This window comes from Choloepus didactylus, chromosome 14 (genome assembly GCF_015220235.1).
Source record: "Choloepus didactylus isolate mChoDid1 chromosome 14, mChoDid1.pri, whole genome shotgun sequence".
In the NCBI taxonomy this organism is placed as follows: Eukaryota; Metazoa; Chordata; class Mammalia; order Pilosa; family Megalonychidae; genus Choloepus; species Choloepus didactylus.
In genome coordinates, this window is record NC_051320.1 from 59229444 (window position 1) to 59249556 (window position 20113).

The following is a 20113-nucleotide window of genomic DNA, read 5'->3' on the forward strand; positions in this document are numbered from 1 at the left end:
AAATCTATGTCATGTGAAATTAGGAATCCCCTACTTAATAAATTGTCAAGCCCTTGATCTTGAGGCTTGCTCTAGTGAAACTTATGGCTGTTTAGGAGAGGCTAAGCCTACTTCTAATTATGCCTAGGAGTCACTTCCAGAATATCTCTTTTGTGGTCTCTCTCTAAGCCCAAGTCTGCAAAAACAATTTCATTACCCTCCCCCTACATGGGACATGACTCCCAGGGGAGTGAATCTCCCTGGCAATGTGTGACATGACTCCCAGGAATGAGCCTGGCCCTGGCATCAAGAGATTGAGATTTCCTTTTTGACCAAAAGGGGAAAAAGAAGGGTAACAAAATAAGGTTTCAGTGGCTAAGAGATTTCAAATAGAGTCAAGAGGTTATCCTGGAGGTTATTCTTATGCAAGGTCCAGCTAGATATTCCAAATAATCACAATATGTGAAGCCCTAACCAACAATAGTGCCAAAAATACCTAGGTCCCTATATGAGACTCTATAAAAAGTTTCAGTCACTAAGTTTACTTTTCAGGAACTTAAATCCCCAGGGTGTTCCTATGCCAGATAAGTCCCAAAACCCAAACACAACAGTCTATCCAAGAACATCAACCAGATGTATCCTCCTTACCCACAATGTAAACACCCTTTTTCAATATGAACAAGTTAGGTTGGTCACTGCCTAGATATCCCTAAAGACTGAGACAGTGATCAAACAAGAGAGAGGGATAGCAACTGATAAGATAGGATTTAGCAAAGGATTATGAATACTGAATCTTTATATAAATATATTTTTTTAATTTCTAGGGTACTAGAATAGCTAGAAGGAAATAACTGACATGGTGGTACTGTAACATGTAACACACTTTGAAATTTGCTCTATAACTACTTGTTAAATAGTACTTTTAAATTATTACCTTTCCATATATATGTTATACTTCACAATAAGGAAATAACTGAAATGTTGGACCTGTAATCTATAACATTCTTTGAAATTTGCTAACTACTTGTTAAATCATACTTAGAAAGTTATCACTTTTCTGTATATATGTTATATTTCACAATTTAAAAATATAAAAAATATGAGATAAAAAATGGCACTATGTATTAATAAAAGGGGCAATTCACCAAGAAGAAATAAGAATCATAAATACCTATGCTCCTAAACAATGATCCCTAAAGTACATGAGGCAAACACTGACAAAACTAAAGGGTACTAAATGACTCTACCAGAATCATGGGATATTTCAACACGCCACCCTCTCCAATGGGTAGAACATCTAAACAGAGGATCAGTAAAGAAACAGAGCACCTAAATAATATGATAAATGAACTAGACCTAACAAACATATATAGATCATTGTACCCCAGATTAGCAGGATATATATTATTCTCATGTGCTCATGGAACATTCTCAGGATAGACCATATGCTGGGGCACAAAACAGTTCTTAGTAACTTAAAAAGTTTGAAATTATAAAAAGCACTTTCTCTGACCACAATGGAATGAAGCTGGAATCAACAACAGATGTAAAACTGGAAAATAAACAAATATATGGAGGTTAAACAACACACTCTGAAACAGTCAGTGTGTCCAAGAAGAAATTGCAAGATAAATCAGTAAATATCTTGAGACAAATGAAAAAGAGAACACAATGTATCAAAACTTATGGGATGCAGCTAAGGCAGTGTTGAGAGGGAAGTTTACAGCCCTAAAAGCCTACATTAAAAAGGAAGATGGAGGATCCAAGATGGTGGATTAGGAGAGACAGAACAAATGTCTCCTCCATGAAAAACACTAGATAAGGACAGAAAGTGCTTGAGAACAGCGGCTCCAGGGTTCCGCCAGCTGAGCAGGGACTTCTACACCCATGGTGACTGTGTACTTGGAGAAACTGAGAAGTGTTTGGAGACAGGTGAGGGTTCAGCCTGGAAAGTGGACAGGGAATGGGCCACAAGAGCTACAGATGAGCATGGTGAGGAGTAGCCTTCCATGTCCTAGGCACCCTCCTCAGTATCTAGCATGGGAGATAACCCTTCGCAGATCAACAGCCAAGAGTCTCTGTGCCAGGGACTGGCCACTGGAGCAGGCAGACAGTCATGGAAGTGGGTCACTTTCCATGCCATGAGCAGCCATCTTTGCAGCTGGCTGGGAGACACCCTTCAGTGCACCATGGCCAAGAGCTTTCTTGAGGGAATTTGGGATTCAGCAGGCTTGTGACAGCACCCACTCTTCCTCCATGGAAGCCCACAGTGTGCATAGCATAGAGGCAGGGGTGCTACATGGAACTGCCAGGAGCTCTCCACCAATTCCAGGGACTCATGGGCCCATGCAGAGAGGGACTTTGGGGTATTTGAGCTGGAGGGTGAGACACGCAATTCTACAGCCCCAGGGTACTCCACCTGCATGCCTGGAATGGCCAGGACCACTGTGTCCTGGAGCAGACTCCCTGTGAAACTGCACAGGGTATGCCACATCCACAGGGCTGGCAATCCCCACTGCACACAGAAAATTGGTGCATTGATAGGACCTCCACATGGTTTGGACCCCCACTCAGTGCATAGATGAAGCTGGAAAGAACTGACTTGAGGTAAGAAGTGGCTCGGGAGCACCATCTGCTGGTAGTTCAGGGAAAATGCACTCCACCAAGCTGTAGCTCTGTCAAATTATAGATAAATGTTCAAATAAGTCTGCATATCCTAAAAGGACCCTAGCAAGGTAAGCAAATGCCAAGAGGCCAAAAACAACAGAAAATTACAAAGCATATGAAGAAACCAAAAGATACAGATAACCCAAATGTCCAAATTAAAAAACCAGAGGAGACACAGAACTTGGAGCAATTAATCAAAGAAGTACTCATAAACATCAATATCATGGCTCAGGATATAAAGGACATGAAGAAGACCCTAGAAGAGCATAAAGAAAGATCTGCAAGAGTAAATTAAAAAATAGAGGATCTTATGGAAATAAAAGACACTGTTGATCAAATTAAAAAGATACTTGAGACACTTAACACCAGATTTGAAGAAGTAGAGGAATGAGTTAGTGAACTCAAAGATGGTGTGATGGAAAGCAAAAGCATTAAAGATCAGGGCCAGATAGCTTCAAACAGGGAATTCTACTAAATTTTCCAAAAAGAACTGACACAAATCCTACATAAATGCTTTCAAAAAATTGAAGAAAATGGAACACTACTGTTCTGGTTTGCAAATGCTGCCATTTTGCAAAATACCAGAAATGGAAAAAATTGAAAAATAACCATGAAAAATGAAAAAAATTGAAAAATAACCATCAAAGATCTAGAACATTCACAAATATCTGGAGGTTAAACAACACACTTTGAAACAATCAGTGAGTCAAAGAAGAAATTGCAAAAGAAAGTGCTAAATATCTAGAGATGAATAAAAACAAGAACACAACATATCAAAACTTAAGGGATGCAGTGAAGGAGGTATTGAGGGGGAAATTTATAGCTCTAAATGCATACATTAAAAAGGAAGAAAGAGCTAAAATCAAAGAACTAATGGAAGAACTGAAGAAGCTAGCAAAGGAACAGCAAACTAATCCTAAAGTGAGTAGAAGAAAAGAAATAACAAGGATTAAAGCAGAAATAAGTGATATGGAGAAAAACAACAACAACAAAAAAACCATAGAATGAATAAATAAAACCAAAATTTGGTTCTTTGAGAAGATCAACAAAACTGACAGTCCCTTAGCTAGAGTGACCAAGTCAAAAAGAGAGAAGACTGAAATAAACAAAATAATAAATGAGAGAGGGGACATTACTGTGGATCCCAAAGAAATTTAAAAAATCTTAACAGGATACTATGAATAACTTTATGCCAACAAACTAGATAATTTAGAGGAAATGGATAATTTTCTGGAAACACATGAACAACGTAGACTGACCTGAGAAGAAATGGAAGACCTCAACAAACCAATCACAAGCAAAGAGATCCAATCAGTCACCAGAAAGCTTCCTACAAATAAAAGATCAGGGCCAGATGGCTTCAAACGGGGAATTCTACTAAATTTTCCAAAAAGAACTGACACAAATCCTACATAAACGCTTTCAAAAAATTGAAGAAAATGGAACACTACTGTTCTGGTTTGCAAATGCTGCCATTTCACAAAATACCAGAAATGGATTGGCTTTTATAAAGGGGGTTTATTTGCTTACAAAGTTACAGCCTTAAGGCCATAGAGTGTCCAAGATAAGGCATCAACAATAGGGTACCTTCACCAGAAAACCTCTGTTAGCTGGGAAGTCACATGCCTGGCATCTGCTTGCTCCCAGGTTGCGTTTCAATATGGCATTCTCCAAAATGTCAGCTTCAGCCTTCAACATCCATCTTCAAAAAATGTATCTCTAAGCTGCAGCAAGCAGTGAGCTTCTTCTGCCTGAGCTTTTTATATGGCTCCAGTGATTTAATTCGGACCCATCCTGAATGGATGGGGTAACACCTCCATGGAAATTATCCAATCAAGGTCTTGTCCACAGTTGATTGAGTCACATCTCCATGGAAACACTCAATCAGTAGGTTCCAACCTAACCAACACTAATATGTCTGTTTCCACAAGATTGCATCAAAGAACATGGCGTTTTGGGGGGCATAATACATCCAAACCAGCACAACTATCTAACTCATTTTATGAAGCCAACAACACTCTAATACCAAAACCAGATAGATACTACAAGAAAGGAAAACCACAGTCTAATCTCTTTAATGAATACAGATGTAAAAATTATCAACAAAATACTTGCAAATCAAATACAAAGACAAATTTAAAAAATCAGACACCATGAACAAGTGGGGTTCATTCCAGGCATGCAAGGATGTTTCAACATATTAAAATCAATCAATGTAATACAACACATTAACAAATCAAAAGGGAAAAATCAAATCATTATCTCAATAGATTCTGAAAGAGTATTTGACAAAATTCAGCATCCCTTTATGACAAAAACCATTCAAAAGATCGGAATTGAAGGAAACTTCCTCAATATGATAAAGGGCATATATGAAAAACCCATAGTCAGCATAATACTCAATGGCAAGAGTCTTCCCTCTAAGATCAGGAATGAGACAAGGATGCCTCCTGTCACCACTATTATTTAATATTGTACTACAAGTGCTAGCCAGGGCAATTCCACAAGACAGAGAAATAAAAGGCATCCAAATTGGAAAGGAAGAAGTAAAACTGTCATTATTTGCAGATGGTATGACATTATATTTGGAATACCCTGAGAAATCGATGGCACAGCTACTTGAGCTAATAAACAAATTTAGCAAAGGGGCAGATAAAAGATTAATGAACAAAAGTGAATAATGTTCCTATATACTAGAAATGACCTAACTGAAGAATCACTCAAGAAAAATTCCATTCTCAATAGCAACTAAAAAAAATCAACTACCTAGGGATAAACTTAACCAAGGATGTAAAAAAATTCTACAAAGAAAATTACATAGCTTTACTAAAAGAAATAGAAGGAGAACCTAAAGAGAAGGAAAAATATTCTGTGTTCATGGATAGGAAGGCTAAACATCATTAAGATGTCAGTCTACCCAAACAGATCTACAAATTCAGTACAATTCCAATCAAAATTCCAACAACCTACTTTACAGAATTGGAAAAGCTAGTTATCAAATTTATTTGGAAGGAAAAGATGCCTTGAGTTGCTAAAAATATTCTAAAAAAAGAAAAATGAAGTGGGAGAACTTACACTTCCTGACTTTGAAGCTTACTATAAAGCTGCAGTAGTCAAAACAGCATGTTATTGGCATAAAGATAGACCTATTGATCAATGGAATTGAATGGAGAATTTGAAAATAGATCCCCAGATCTATGGTCAACTGATTTTTAATAAAGCCCCCAAATCAACTGAGCTGGGACCTAACAGTCTTTTCGACAAATGGGTCTGGGAGAACTGGATATCAACATCCAAAAGAATGAAAGAGGACCCCTACTTCACATGCTACACAAAAATTAACTCAAAGTGGATCAAAGACCTCAATATAAGAGACAGTATCACAAAACTCCTAGAAGATAATGTAGGGAAACATCTTCAACACCTAATATTAGGAGGTCGTTTCTTAGACCTTACACCCAAACCACAAGCAATGAAAGAAAAAATAGATAAATGGGAACTTCTCAAACTTAAAATCTTATGTACCTCAAAGGAATTTGTCAAAAAGGTAAAGAGGCAGCCAACTCAATGGGAAAAAACATTTGGGAACCATATCTGATAAGAGACTGATATCCAGCATATATAAAGAAATCCTACAACCCAATGACAATAGTACAGTCCAATTATAAAATGGACAAAAGATATGAAAAGACAATTCTCTGAAGAGGAAAACAAATGGCTAAAAAACACATGAAAAAATGTTCATATTCACTAGCATTTTGGAGATGTAAATCAAGGCCACAATGAGATATCATCTTATATTGATTAGAATGCTGCCATTAAACAAACAGGAAACTACAACTGCTAGAGAGGATGTGGAGAAATTGGAACTCTTATTCATTGTTGATGGGACTGTATAATTATACAGCCACTCTGGAGGACATTTTGGCATTTCCTCAGAAAACTAGATATCAAGTTCCCCTAATGATCCAGCAATTTCACTTCTCAGTATATACCCAGTAGATCTGAAAGCAGTGACACAAGCAGATATTTGCATACCGATTTTCATAGTGGCATTGTTCACAATTGCCAAGAGACGGAAACAATTCAAATGTTCTTCAACAGATGAGTGGATAAATAAAATGTGGTACATACACATGATGGAACACTACACAGCAGTAAGAACTAGATCGTAAAACATATGACAACATGGATGAACCTTGAAGACATAATGCTGAGTGAAACAAGCCAGATACAAAAGGAGAGATGTTGTATGTTACCACTAATGTGAACTCTGTGAAAAATGTAAAGTAAGTGTTGTGCCAGTTTGGATGTATTATGTCCCCCAAAATGCCATGTTCTTTAATACAATCTTGTGGGGGCAGACATATTAGTGTTGATTGGTTTGGAATCCTTTGATTGTTTCCATGGAGATGTGACTCAATCAACTGTGGGTGAAATGTCTGACTGGATAATTTCCATGGAAGTGTCGACCCCGCCCATTCAGGGTGGGTCTTGATTTAATCGCTGGAGTCCTATAAAAAGCTTACAAACAGTACCTCACAGCAGCTGCAGCTTAGACAGACATTTTGAAAATGGCCATTGGAAGCTGACACAGACACTTTGGAGAACACCATTTTGAAACGCAACCTGGGAGCAAGTAGATGCCAGCCACTTGCCTTCCCAGCTAACAAAGGTTTTCCAGATGCCAATGGCCTTTCTCCAGTGAAGGTACCCTATTGTTGATGCCTTACCTTGGACACTTTATGGCCTTAAGACTGTAACTCTGTAACCAAATAAACCCCCATTATAAAAGCCAATCCATTTCTGGTACTTTGCAAAAGGCAGCATTAGCAAACCAGAACAAGTGTCTTAAAATGTAGACTATAGGGTACCTAGAGATAGTGAGAATCTAGTGAAGGGGCAACAATAATCTAATATGTACAGATATGATAACGAGGGTGATCTTAATGGTATGGGAATGGTCAGGAGTGACTATGGTTTGTTAATGGGACTATAAGCATCAGTGATGCATTGAAGGTGAACATGTTTGTAAATGGTTGTTTAAAGGCAAGTAACCAACAGAGTAGCACCACAAACCTAAATAAGTGTTAGCACGATTTACTATAAGGTATGACACTGGTGCAGAGGGTTAACAACAGAGTGATATGGAAAAACTACCCATTATGTATTAACGACTATATATTTAATAGGAATATCTTACAACTCTACACTAATACTAGGGATGAATAATTAGCAGCTGATAAGAGTTCTGGGATGAATTATGTTATGATAATTGTTTAAAGTTGAGAGTGATGATGATTGCACAAATAAGTGAAGATAATGTAAGAAACTGACCATTTATCTTGGGATAGAATATATGTTAAGTCAAGTTAGGAACCTATTAACTTAATAAATCAAGCCCTTGACTTGAGACTTGCTCTTGTGAAATTTAGGGTTGTAAAATAGGAGGCTAAGCCCACCTACAATTATGCTTAAGAGGCACCTCCAGGCAACCTCTTTGTTGCTCAGATGCAGCCTGTTCTGCTTTGTTAATGCTGCCATTAAGCAAAATACCAGAAATGGATTGGCTTTTATAAAAGGAGTTTACTTGGTTACAAAGTTACAGTCTTAAGGCCATAAAGTGTCCAAGGTAAGTCATCAACAATTGGGTACCTTCACTAGAGGATAGCCAATGGTGTCCGGAAAACCTCTGTTAGCCGGGAAGGCACATGGCTAGCATCTGCTCCAGGTTCTGGTTTCAAAATGGCTTTCTCCAAGGATGTTCCTCTCTGAGCTGCAGTTCCTCAAAAATGTCACTCTTAGTTGCTCTTGGGGCATTTTTCCTCTCTTAGCTTCTCCGGAGCAAAAGTGTGCTTTCGATGGCTGTCTTCAAATTGTCTCTCATCTGCAGCTTCTCTTCTCATCTCTTGTGCATTCTTCGAAATGTCCCTCTTGGCTCCAGCAAGTTTGCTCCTTCTGTCTGAGCTTATATAGTACTCCAGTAAACTAATCAAGACCCATGCTGAATGGGCAGGGCCACCCCTCCATGGAAATTATCCAATCAGAGTTATCACCCACAGTTGGGTGGGGCACATCTCCATGGAAACCACCCAATTCAAATGTTCCAACTTAATCCACACTAATATGTCTGCCCCCACAAGATTTCATCAAAGAACATGGCTTTTTCTGAGGGACATAATATATACAAACCAGTACATGGCCTTTCTCTCTCTAAGCCCAGCTCGGCAAAAAATTCATTAACACCCCCTCACACACACACACACATGCACACAGAGCAGGGACATGACTCCCAGGGGAGTGAATCTCCATGGTGACACAGGACATGATTCCCAGGAATGAGCCTGGGCCTGGCAGCAAGGGATTGAAAATGCCTACTTTACCAAAGTGGAGGTGGGGAGTGGGGGAGAAAGGTAACAAGCTGAGGTCATGGAAGCTGAGAGATTCCAAATAGAGTTGAGAGGCTATCCTCTTATGCAAGCTCCAGCTGGACATCCCAATTGGCCATAGTATGCCATGTCCTTACCAAAAGTGGTCCCCAAATGCCTAGATCCCTATCTGATATTCTATAAAAGATGCACTCACTAATTTTTATCTTTCAGAAACTTAAATCCACTAGAGTGTTCCTATACCAGACAAGTCCTAAAACCCAAAAGCAACACCCTCTTTAAGATCAACTGTCAGATGCGGCCCCTTTCCCCATACTGTTGACACCCCCTTTTAATATGAACAAGTTAGGGTAGTCACTGCCTAGACACCCCTGAAGAAAGATGGAGAAAGAGATTAAGTGAAAGGAAGGAGTGGCAACAAGCCAGATAAGACTGAACAAGGTCTATGAATACTGAAACTCTCTCTCTCTCTCTCTCTCTACACACACACACACACACACACACACACACACACACACACAGGATGCTGGGGTGTTGGAATGGCTGGAAAGAAGTAAATGACATGGTAGAACTGTATCCTATAGCATTCCTTGGGATTTACTCTATAGCTGCTCATTGAATTGTGCCTTGAAGGTCTTCATCTTTCCATATATACCTTTATTGCATAATAAGGAAAGAACTGAAATTGTGGAACTGTAACCCATAATAATTTTTGAAATTACCTATATGACTGCTTGTTGAGCTGTACATTGAGAGATGACACCTTTCTGTATATATGTTATATTTTACAATAATGGAAAGGGCTGAAGTTGTGGAACTGTGACCCATGAAATTCTTTGAGATTTGCTCTCTAAACTACTTGTGAAATCGTACATTGAAAGGTATCACTATTATGTATATATGTTAAAGTTCACAATAAAAAAAATGAGGAAAGAGCTAAAACCAATGACCAACTGAACAACTACAGAAACTGGAGAAAGAACAGCGAACTAATCCCAAAGCAAGCAGAAGGAAAGAAATAACAAAGATGAGAGCAAAAATTAATGAAATGAAGATTTAAAAACAATAATCAATAAAACCAAGAGTTGGTTCTTTGAATAGATCATTAAAATTGACAAACCTTTAGCTAGACTGACAAAGACAAGAGAGAAACTGCAAATAAATAAAATGAGAAATGAGGGGGGCATTATAACAGACCCCAAGTAAATAAAAAAGATCACAAGAGGTTACTGTGAACAACTGTATGCTAACCAACTAGGCAACTGAGATGAAATGGACAACTTCCTAGAAACACATAAACAGCTTACACTGACTCGAGAAGAAACAGACCTCAAGAAACCAATCACAGATAAAAAGAGTGAATCAGTCATCAAAAACCTACCAACCATGTGAGACCAAAGGAAGAGATGTTTATTTGGCACAAAATTTGTATTTTCTATAGCATACTGTCTAATTTAACTTCCATGGTCAGTTTATTTAAACCATATAATTACATGGAACCTAGAATAGAGTATGAGATATTGTTATTCTGTACAGATTAATGTAATCCCCAATACCTCCTAGAGTATTTTCAGCAGAAAATAAAGAAGTACTTGCAAAGTTCCCTTAAGGGACTAGGGGGAAATGTGGAAATATTAAACCTTCCCACCTGGGGAATTCCTGATATTCTCGCAAGCATTAGGGACTCCCAATAGTGAGTCAAGTCCTCAATCTTGGGGTTTACCATTATGAAACTTATATCTGCAAAGGAGAAGATAAGCCTACTTCTAATTATGCCTAAGAGTCACCCCAGAGAACCTCTTTTGTTGCTCAGATGTGGCCTCTCTCTCTCTTAGCCAACCCTGCAAATAAACTCACTACCCTCCACCCTACATAGGACATGACTCCCATGGGTGTAAATCTTTCTGGCAATGTGGGACATGACTCCTGGGGATGAGCCTGGCCCTGGCATCATGGGATTGAGAAAGCTTTCTTGATCAAAAGGGGGAAGATAAATGAAACAAAATAAAGTTTCAGTGGCTAAGAGATTTCAAATAGTTGAGAGGTCATTCTGGAAGTTATTGTTATACATTATATAGATATTCCTTTTTAGTTTGCAGTGTATTAGAAGACCTAGAAGGAAATACCTGAAACTTTTTAACCGTAATCCAGTAGACCTGATTCTTGGTGATGACTGTATAACTATATAGCTTTTATTGTGGTACTGAGTGATTGTGAAAACCATGTGACTGACACTCTTTTAATCCAGGCAGATGAGTAATAAAATAAAGGCAAAAAATAAATAACAGTGGTGGTGGGGGGAATAAGTGGTATGGAATGTTTTGTCATTTTTATTGTTATTTTTTTGGAGTAATGAAAATGTTCTAAAATTGACTGTGGTTATGAATGCATATTTATATGATGATACTGTAAGCCACTGAATGTATACTTTGGATGTATTATATAGTATGTGAATATATCTCAATAAAATTGCATTTTTTAAAAAAAAGGAAAAAAAAAAAACTACCAAATATGGAAAGCCCAGGACCAGATGACTTCACAGGTCAATTTTACCAAGCATTCCAAGAAGAATTAACACCATTCCTGCTCAAACTCTTACAAAAAATTGAAGAAGAGGGAACACTACCTAACTAATTCTATGAAACCAACATTATCCTAATACCAAAACTGGGCAAAGATACCACAAGAAAAGAAAACTTCAGACCAATCTCTAATGAATTTAGATGCAAAAATTCTCAACAAGATATTTACAAATTGAATTCAACAGTACATTAAAAAATTATACACCATGACCAAGAGGGTTTTATCCTAGGTATTCAAAGGTGGTTCAACACAAGAAAATCAATTAATATAATACATCACATTAACAAATCCGAAAGGAAAACCCCAAGATCATCTCAATTGATGCAGAAAAAGCATTTGACAAAATACAGCATCCTTTCATGATAAAAACACTTCAAAAAGTAGGTATCAAAGGAGACTTCTCAACATGATAAAGGCATATCTGAAAAACCAACAGCTAATATCACATTCAACAGTGAGAGACTGAAAGCTTTCTCCCTAAGATTGGACACTAGACAGTGATGGTCACTGTCACCACTGCTATTCAACATATGCTAGAAGTTCTAGCTAGAGCAATTAGGCAAGAAAAAGAAATAAAAGGCATCCAAATTGGAAAGGAAGAAGTTAAACTGTCACTATTTACAGATGACATGATCCTATATTTAGAAAATCCTGAAAATAAGACAACAAGGCTATTTGAGCTACTAAACAAGTTCAGCAAAGTGGCAGGATACAAGATCAACACAAAAAAATCAAGTAGAATTAATAGGCTATCCTAGAGGTTACTCTTAGGCAAGCTCCAGCTAGATATCCCAAATGACCACAGTATGCCAAGCCCTAACCAACAGTAGTTCTGAAATACCTAGATCCCTAATTGAGACTCTATAAATGTTTCACTAAGTTTATTTTTCAGAAATTTAAATCACCAAAGTGTTCCTATGCCAGACAAGCCCTAAAACCCAGAGGAAACAGCTTCTTTAAGAACATCAACCAGATGCAGCCCCCATCCCCATAATGTCAACACTCTTTTTTAATAAGAACAAGTTAGAGTGGTCACTGCCTAGACACCCCTGAAGATTGAGAAAGTGATTAAACAAGAGGAAGGGGTAGCAACAGACAAAATAGGATTTAACAAAGGATTATGAATTCTGAATCTCTCTCTCTCTCTCTCTCACACACACACACACACACACACACACACACACACACACACGCACATTTTTTTTAGATGCTAGGGTATTAGAATAGCTAGAAGGAAATAACTCAAATGGTCAAAATGTAACCCATAACATTCTTTGGGATTTGCTCTATAGATACTCATTAAATTGTACTTTGAAAGTTATTACCTTTCTGTATATATTTATATTTCACAATAAGGAAATAACAGAAACTGTGGAACTGAAACCCATAACATTCTTTGAAATTATGTATATAATTACTTGTTAAATCGTCCTTTGAAAGTTATCACCTTTCTGTATATGTTATATATCACAATAAGGAAATAACTGAAATTATGGAATTGCAACCTATAACATTCTTTGAAATTTGCTCTATAACTACTTGTTGAATTGTACTTTGAAAGTTATCACTGTTTTGTATATATGTCAAATTTCACAATAAAATAAAAAATAAAAAATTTTCACATAGAAAATCCTCTGGTGTTTCTATACACTAGTAATGAACTATCTGAGGAGGTAATCAAGAACAAAATTCCAATTTGTTAGAATGACAATAGTTAACTAAAAGAATCAACTATCTAGGAATAAACTTAACCAAGGATGCAAAGGAGAAAACTACAAAACATTGCTAAAATAAGTCAAAGAAGACTTGAATAAATAGAAAGATATTCCATGTTCATGGATTGGAAGGCTAATGTCATTAAGATGTGAATTCTACCCAAATTGATCTAAAGATTCAATGCAATACCAATCAAAATTTCAACTGTTTACAGAAATGGAAAAGATAATTATCAACTTTATTTGGAAGGTTAAAAAGGGTGTCGAAACAACTTGAAACAACTTGAAAAACAACTTGAAAAAGTGGGAGGTAACACACTTTCTGACCTTAAGCATATTATAAAGCCACAGTGGTCAAAACTGCATAGAGTTAGATACACTGATCAACAGAATCGCATTGAGAGTTCAGAAATAGACCCTCAGATCTATGGTCACTTGATTTTTTGACAAGTCTCCTGTTTCAGCTAAAGCTGCCAGAATGCAATATACCAGAAATGGGTTGGCTTTTTCAATGGGGATTTATTAGGTTACAAATTTACAGTTCTAAGGCCATGAAAATGCCCAAATTAAGGCATCAAGAGTAGTACTTTTTCTGAGGAAAGGCCACTGGCATCTGGGGCTCTTCTGACACACGGGAAGGCTCATGGCAAAGTCTGCTGGCCCTTCTCACCTAGGCCCTGGTTTCAAAATAATTGTCTCCAAAATGATACTGGGCATCCTCTTTCTCTCTTAGCGTCTCTCAACTGAGTTCTCTCCAAAATGTCTGTGCCTTTTATCCTCTCATAGAAGACTCCAGCAAGGGGATTAAGACTCACAATTAATGAGCTGGATCACATCTCCATGGAGACAGCCTAACCAAAAAATCCCACCCACAATAGGTTTGCCCCCACAAGAATGATTTAAAAGAACAGCCTTTTCTGGGGTACGTAACAGCTGCAAACCAGCAGAGCTCCCAAGCCCACTAAACTGTAACAGAACAATCTCTTCAATTAATGGTGTTGGGAGAACTGGATGTCCCTAACCAAAAGAATGAAAGAGGACCCCTATCTCACACCCTATACAAAAATTAACTCAAAATGGATCAATGACCTAAATATAAGAAACAATACCATAAAACTCCTGGAAGAAAACATAGATCTAGTGATAGGTGACAGTTTCTTTGACCCAAAGCACAAGCAATGAAAGAAAAAATAGATAAATGGAAACTCCTCAAAATCAAATACTTCAGTACTTCAAAGGACTTTGTCAAAATGGTGAAAAGGCAGCTGAATCAATGGGAGAAAATATTTGGAAATCACGTATCTGATAAGGGTTCAATATCCAGAATATATGAAGAAATCCTACAACCCAACGATAAAAAGAGAAACAACCTAATTTTAAAATGGGCAATAGACATGAATAGACATTTTTCTGAAGAGGAAATACAAATGACTAAAAAACACATGAAAATATGCTCAGCTTCACTAGCTATTAGGGAAATGCAAATCAAAACCACAATGAGGTATCATTTCACACCCATTAGAATGGCTGCTATTAAACCAACAGGAAACTACAAGTGTTGGAGAGGATGTGGAGAAACTGGAACACTTATTCACTACTGGTGGGAATGTAAAATGGTATAGCCACTGTGGAGACAGTTTGGCAGTTCCTCAAAGGTAAGTACAGAGTTGCCTTATTACCTGACAATCTCACTGCTCAGGATATACTCAGAAGATCTGAAAGCAGGGACATGAACAGACATCTGCGTTCCAATGTTCATAGCAGCATTATTCACATTTACCAAAAGATGGAAACAACGCAAGTGTCCATCAATATGTAAATGGATAAACAAAATGTGGTATATACATACTGTTGATTATTATTCAGCAGTAAGAAGGAATGAAGTCCGGAAGCACGCAACTACATGTGCTGAACCTTGAGGACATCATGTTAAGTGAAATAAGTCACTTATTTCACACACAAAAGGACAAACATTACATGATCTCACTGATTTGAACTATTTATGATAACTCATAGACACAAAATATAGAATATAGGTTACCAGGACATATAATGAGGCTAAAGAATGAGGAGTGGTTACTTAATATGTGAAGAATGTTTAACTACACTGAATTTAAGTGTCTGGAAATGGACAGAGGTGATGGTAGCAAATTATTGGAAGAACAATTAACAGTGCCGAATGGTGTGAGAATGTGGCAGAAAGGGGTCATGTATGTCACCAGAAGGAAAGCTGGAGATTAAAACATGGGAATGTATAACACAGTAAATCTTGTGGACATACATGATTAACTGTCCAAATATTAAAAAGTTATTTTATGAACTAGAACAAATGTATGACACTATTAGAAGGACTTAATAAAAGAAGGGTTTATGGGGGAAAATGTACCTAACTGCAAACTATGAACTACAGTTAATAGTAATATTTTAATACTGTTTCATCAACAGTAACAAATGCACTACACCAATACTATGGGTCAATAATAGGGGGGATGAGGGGATGGGGGGATTGGAGGATTTGGGTTTTCTTTCTTATTGTTATTTCTTCTCTGGAGTAATGAAAATGTTCTAAAATTGAACATGGGATTGTCTGTACAACTACATGATGATAATGTGAACCAGTGATTGTATACCCCAGATGGTTTGTATGGTGTGAAATATATCTCAATAATACATTAAAAATTTTTAAAAATCAATGGAGATATTATTTTGATATTACATAGAGTCTTTGTTTTTCTTTTTAAACAACCAAGGACACGGTAAAGTTAACATGAAGAAAACATATTCTGATAAAACATAGACTTTCTGTCTTTTACACTGATTATTCAGGAAAAAAAAAAAAAACCCTTTGTAATCTTTTACTAAAACAGACCAATAGTCCAAGTAAACTGTGTCACTTTAATAGAGAGAAAACATAATTTTAATTTTTAAGCAGTTTTATTGAGATATATTCACATATACAATCCATCCAAAGTGTACAATCAATGGTTCATAGTATTATCACATAGTTATTCATTCATCATAATCAATTTTAGAACATTTTTATTGTTCAAAAACAAATCCCATACCCCTTATCCCCCATTATTCCTGTTAACATTGGTGTGGTACATTTGTTACTGTTGATGAAAGAATATTAAAATATTACTGTTAACTATAGTCTATAGTTCGCAATAGGTGCATTTCCTCCCATATTCCACTCTATTATTAACTCCTTCTTATAGTGATGTAAATTTGTTGTAGTTCCTGAAAGAACATTTTTATGTTTGTACTATTAATCAAAGTTATTGTCCGCCACAGGTTTCACTATGTTATACAGTTCCCTATTTTATGTTCTAACTTTCCTTCTAGTGACACTTGACTCTCAACCTCCCTTTTAACCACAATCACACAAATAATCAGTGCTGTTAATTATACTCACGGTTTTGTGCTACCATCACCTCTGTTTCCAAACATTTAAATTCAACCTAGTTAAAAATTCTGTACATATTAAATAGCTGCTCCCCTTTCTCTACCCTCCTATTTTCCTGGTAACCTATATTCTAGATTTTATGTCTTTGAGTTTACTTATTATAATTAGTTCATATTAGTGAGATCATACAATATTTACCCTTTCGCATCTGACTTATTGAACTCAATTTAATGTCTTCAAGGTTAATCCATGTTGTCACATGCTTCAGGACTTCATTCCTTCTCACTGCTGAATAATATTCCATAGTTATGTATTTACCACATTTTGTGTGTCCATTCATCAGTTGGATACTTTGATTGTTTCCATCTTTTGGCAACTGTGAATACTGCTGCTATGAATATCAATGTGCAAATATCTGTTTGCATCCCTGTTTTCAATTTTTCTTGGTATATACCTAGTAATGGGATTGCCAGATCATATGGCAGTTCTACACTTAGCTTCCTGAGGAACTGCCAAACTGCCTTGCAGAATGGCTACACAATTCTACATTTCCAAGCAGTGAACACATTTTCCTATTTCTCCACATTCTCTCTAACACTTGTGGTTTTCTGGGGTTTTTAATAAGGGCCACTCTAGTAAGTGTGAAATGAAATCTCACTATGGTTTTGATTTGCATTTCCCTGATAACTAGTAGGTGAGCATCTTTTCACCTGCTTTTTAGCCATTTGTATTTCCTCTTTGGAAAAATGTCTATTCAAGTCTTTTGCTTTTAAAATTAGGCTGTTTGTCTTTTTATTGCTGAGTTGTAGGATTTCTTTATATATTCTTTATATTAAACCCTAATCAGATATGTGGTTTCCAAATATTTTCTCCCATTGAGTCAGCTACCTTTTTACCTTTTTGACAACGTCATTTGATGCACAAAATATTCAATTTTGAGGAGGTCCCATTTATCTATGTGGTATTATGTTAACAGTAAGCCATCAATTTGATACTCATTATTATTTAGTAACTAATATTCTAACTTTTACATAACCTTGAAGACTTTACAGAATGATTTCACCTATAATAATTGGTTAAGCATAAGAGTGACAGAGGGATCTGGTTGCCTGGATATGCTGGCTCCTATCTAGAGTGACTGGATCAGGAGCTCCCCAAGTGAGGAATTTTGGAATCAGATTTTGAGCCAGCTTTCAAGGCATACCTGATCATCAACCAGGTTGTGAACCAAAATCTAGGTAACCAGCCTCTCCCAGTCTAGCCTCTTGATCTCAAGATGTGTGATCACATGAGCATTTCAACTTGATTATCAGACCAGAATTGAGTCCACTTAATTTGCGCTAACGTTGCCCAGTTTTCCACTCATTACACTGCCAGCCTACTGCACCTAGTCCTCTCCGCAGTGCTCACAGTGTTTATTGAAAGTCCCCAAGAGCGATCCGGAAGCGGTTGCGGCCCGGTCGCGAGCAGGTCCCCCTATGTCGCATCCATTCCCCCGCAGCGGTGGCGCCGGTGCTGGCGGCCCGAGCATCCCTCATGTCGCCTGGCCCGCTGGGGTCCCGCAGCAACGACGCTGGTCCGGGTGGACGCCTCCTTCAGCCCGCGGGCGGCAGTGGTGCCATGTGGCGCAGCCGCAGCTCCTTCAAGAGCCTGGTGGTGCACGTTTGTGGTATACGTGCTGCACACCTGCTGGGTCGTGGGTCATGTGGGGTGTGATCTACACCCGCCCGTGTGCTGGCGACTGCAACTGCAGCCATCCCTACCTGGCGCGGAGGCCCAAGCTGCAGCTGAGTGCGTGCTTACCAAGCGGTCCAACCTCGGTGCTGAGAACTTCAATCTGGTATTGAAAGCAGAAGATTTTGATGTGGAGTCCAAATTTGAAAAGACAGTTAATGTTTATGTGCCAAAGAAAAGAAGAAATAATGGGACACTATGTGCCTACATTTTTCTTCACCACGCTGGGATTTTGCCCTGGCATGATGGGAAGTAGGTACACTTGGTGAGTCTTCTTAACCACCTACATGGTCCCCAATCCCAAAGAAATCAGTCTTCTCACTGGGGAGTCTGCAAGGCAGCAAGCAAATCGAAGCTGAAGAGCAGCAGACCAATGCCTTGCATGAGCCTGTTTCTCCCTGGAAGCCGAGAGGGACCCTGAATGTGATGGTTGATAACTTTGTCTTTGCCGACTCTTCTTTCCCTGCGGACGTGCACCGGTACATGAAGGGGATCCACTTACGGAAAACCGTATATTACTTCCCCATCCTCTTCACTGATTAGCTGAGCAATCAGGTGAAGGGATTCACGGTCATCAATCTCTCAGCCACTGAGCTGCTCACCATGTCGTACAAGTTCTCACTGGAGAAGCTCCACCTCTGGATCCACATGCAGGACGCTCTGTACTCCCTGCAGCGAGTCAGGTTTTCAGAGAAGGATGCCGAGGAAGTCAAAAGCATTTTTGTAGACCCCAACTTGTATTTCTTGGCTCTGAGCTTTGTTTTGGGGTTCCACCTTCTTTTTTATTTCCTAGCATTTAAAAATGACATCAGTTTCTGGAAAAAGAAACGCATGGTTGGAACCTCCAGCAGAGCAGTGCTCTGGCTTTGCTTCAGCCTGGTGGTAGCCTTCCTCTTCCTCCTGGAGCAGCAGACAAGCCTGTGGTACTGACTCCAGCTGGCGTTGGAGTAGCCACGGAGGTATGGAAAGTGAAAAAGGCATCAAAAATGACCATTGTTTGGAAAGGCCTATGACCAGAATTTCAGTTTGGTACTTTCAATGAATCTGAAAGGAAAACCAAGGAATAGGATACAAGGGTCATGAAGTATCTGTCTTACTAACTTTACCCTCTCTGCATTGGGGGGGCCATCCATTTGCTCCTAAACACCAAGTATAGAAGTTGGGACTGTTGGTTAATCAACAGCTTCGTCAATGGGGTGTATATGCCTTTGACTTTCTCTTCATGCTTCCCCAGCTGTTTGAGAATTACAAGATGAAGTAGGTGGTACATCTGCCCTGGAAGGCATTTACCTACAGAGCTTTCAATACCTTCATCCACAAAGTCTGCTGTCATCATCACCATGCCAACCTCACACCAGCTGGTGTGCTTTAGGGACAGCGTGGTGTTTCTTGTTTACCTTTACCAAAGATGGCTTTATCCTATGGGTAAGAGCAGAGGGAACAAATTTGGAGTCTTACCAAGAAAAGCCCAGATGGAAACCCCACACAGACGAAGTATTGAATCAACCATGGAGGAGCCCCTCTGGGAACCACCACTGGCCACCTGTGTTCACTTCTGATTTTTCTTAGAGCAAAGAACAAAGTTTTGATTGTCCATTAACTGAGTATTTTTGGAAGCTTTGGGTTGCATTTCCTGGACA

The 20113-nt window shown here is 38.3% G+C and overlaps 1 pseudogene; it reads left to right on the top strand.

The window, feature by feature from the left end:
• The first annotated feature begins 18359 nt into the window (after positions 1-18359).
• On the top strand, positions 18360-20042 carry LOC119508858 (annotated as a pseudogene).
• Positions 20043-20113: the final 71 nt, after the last annotated feature.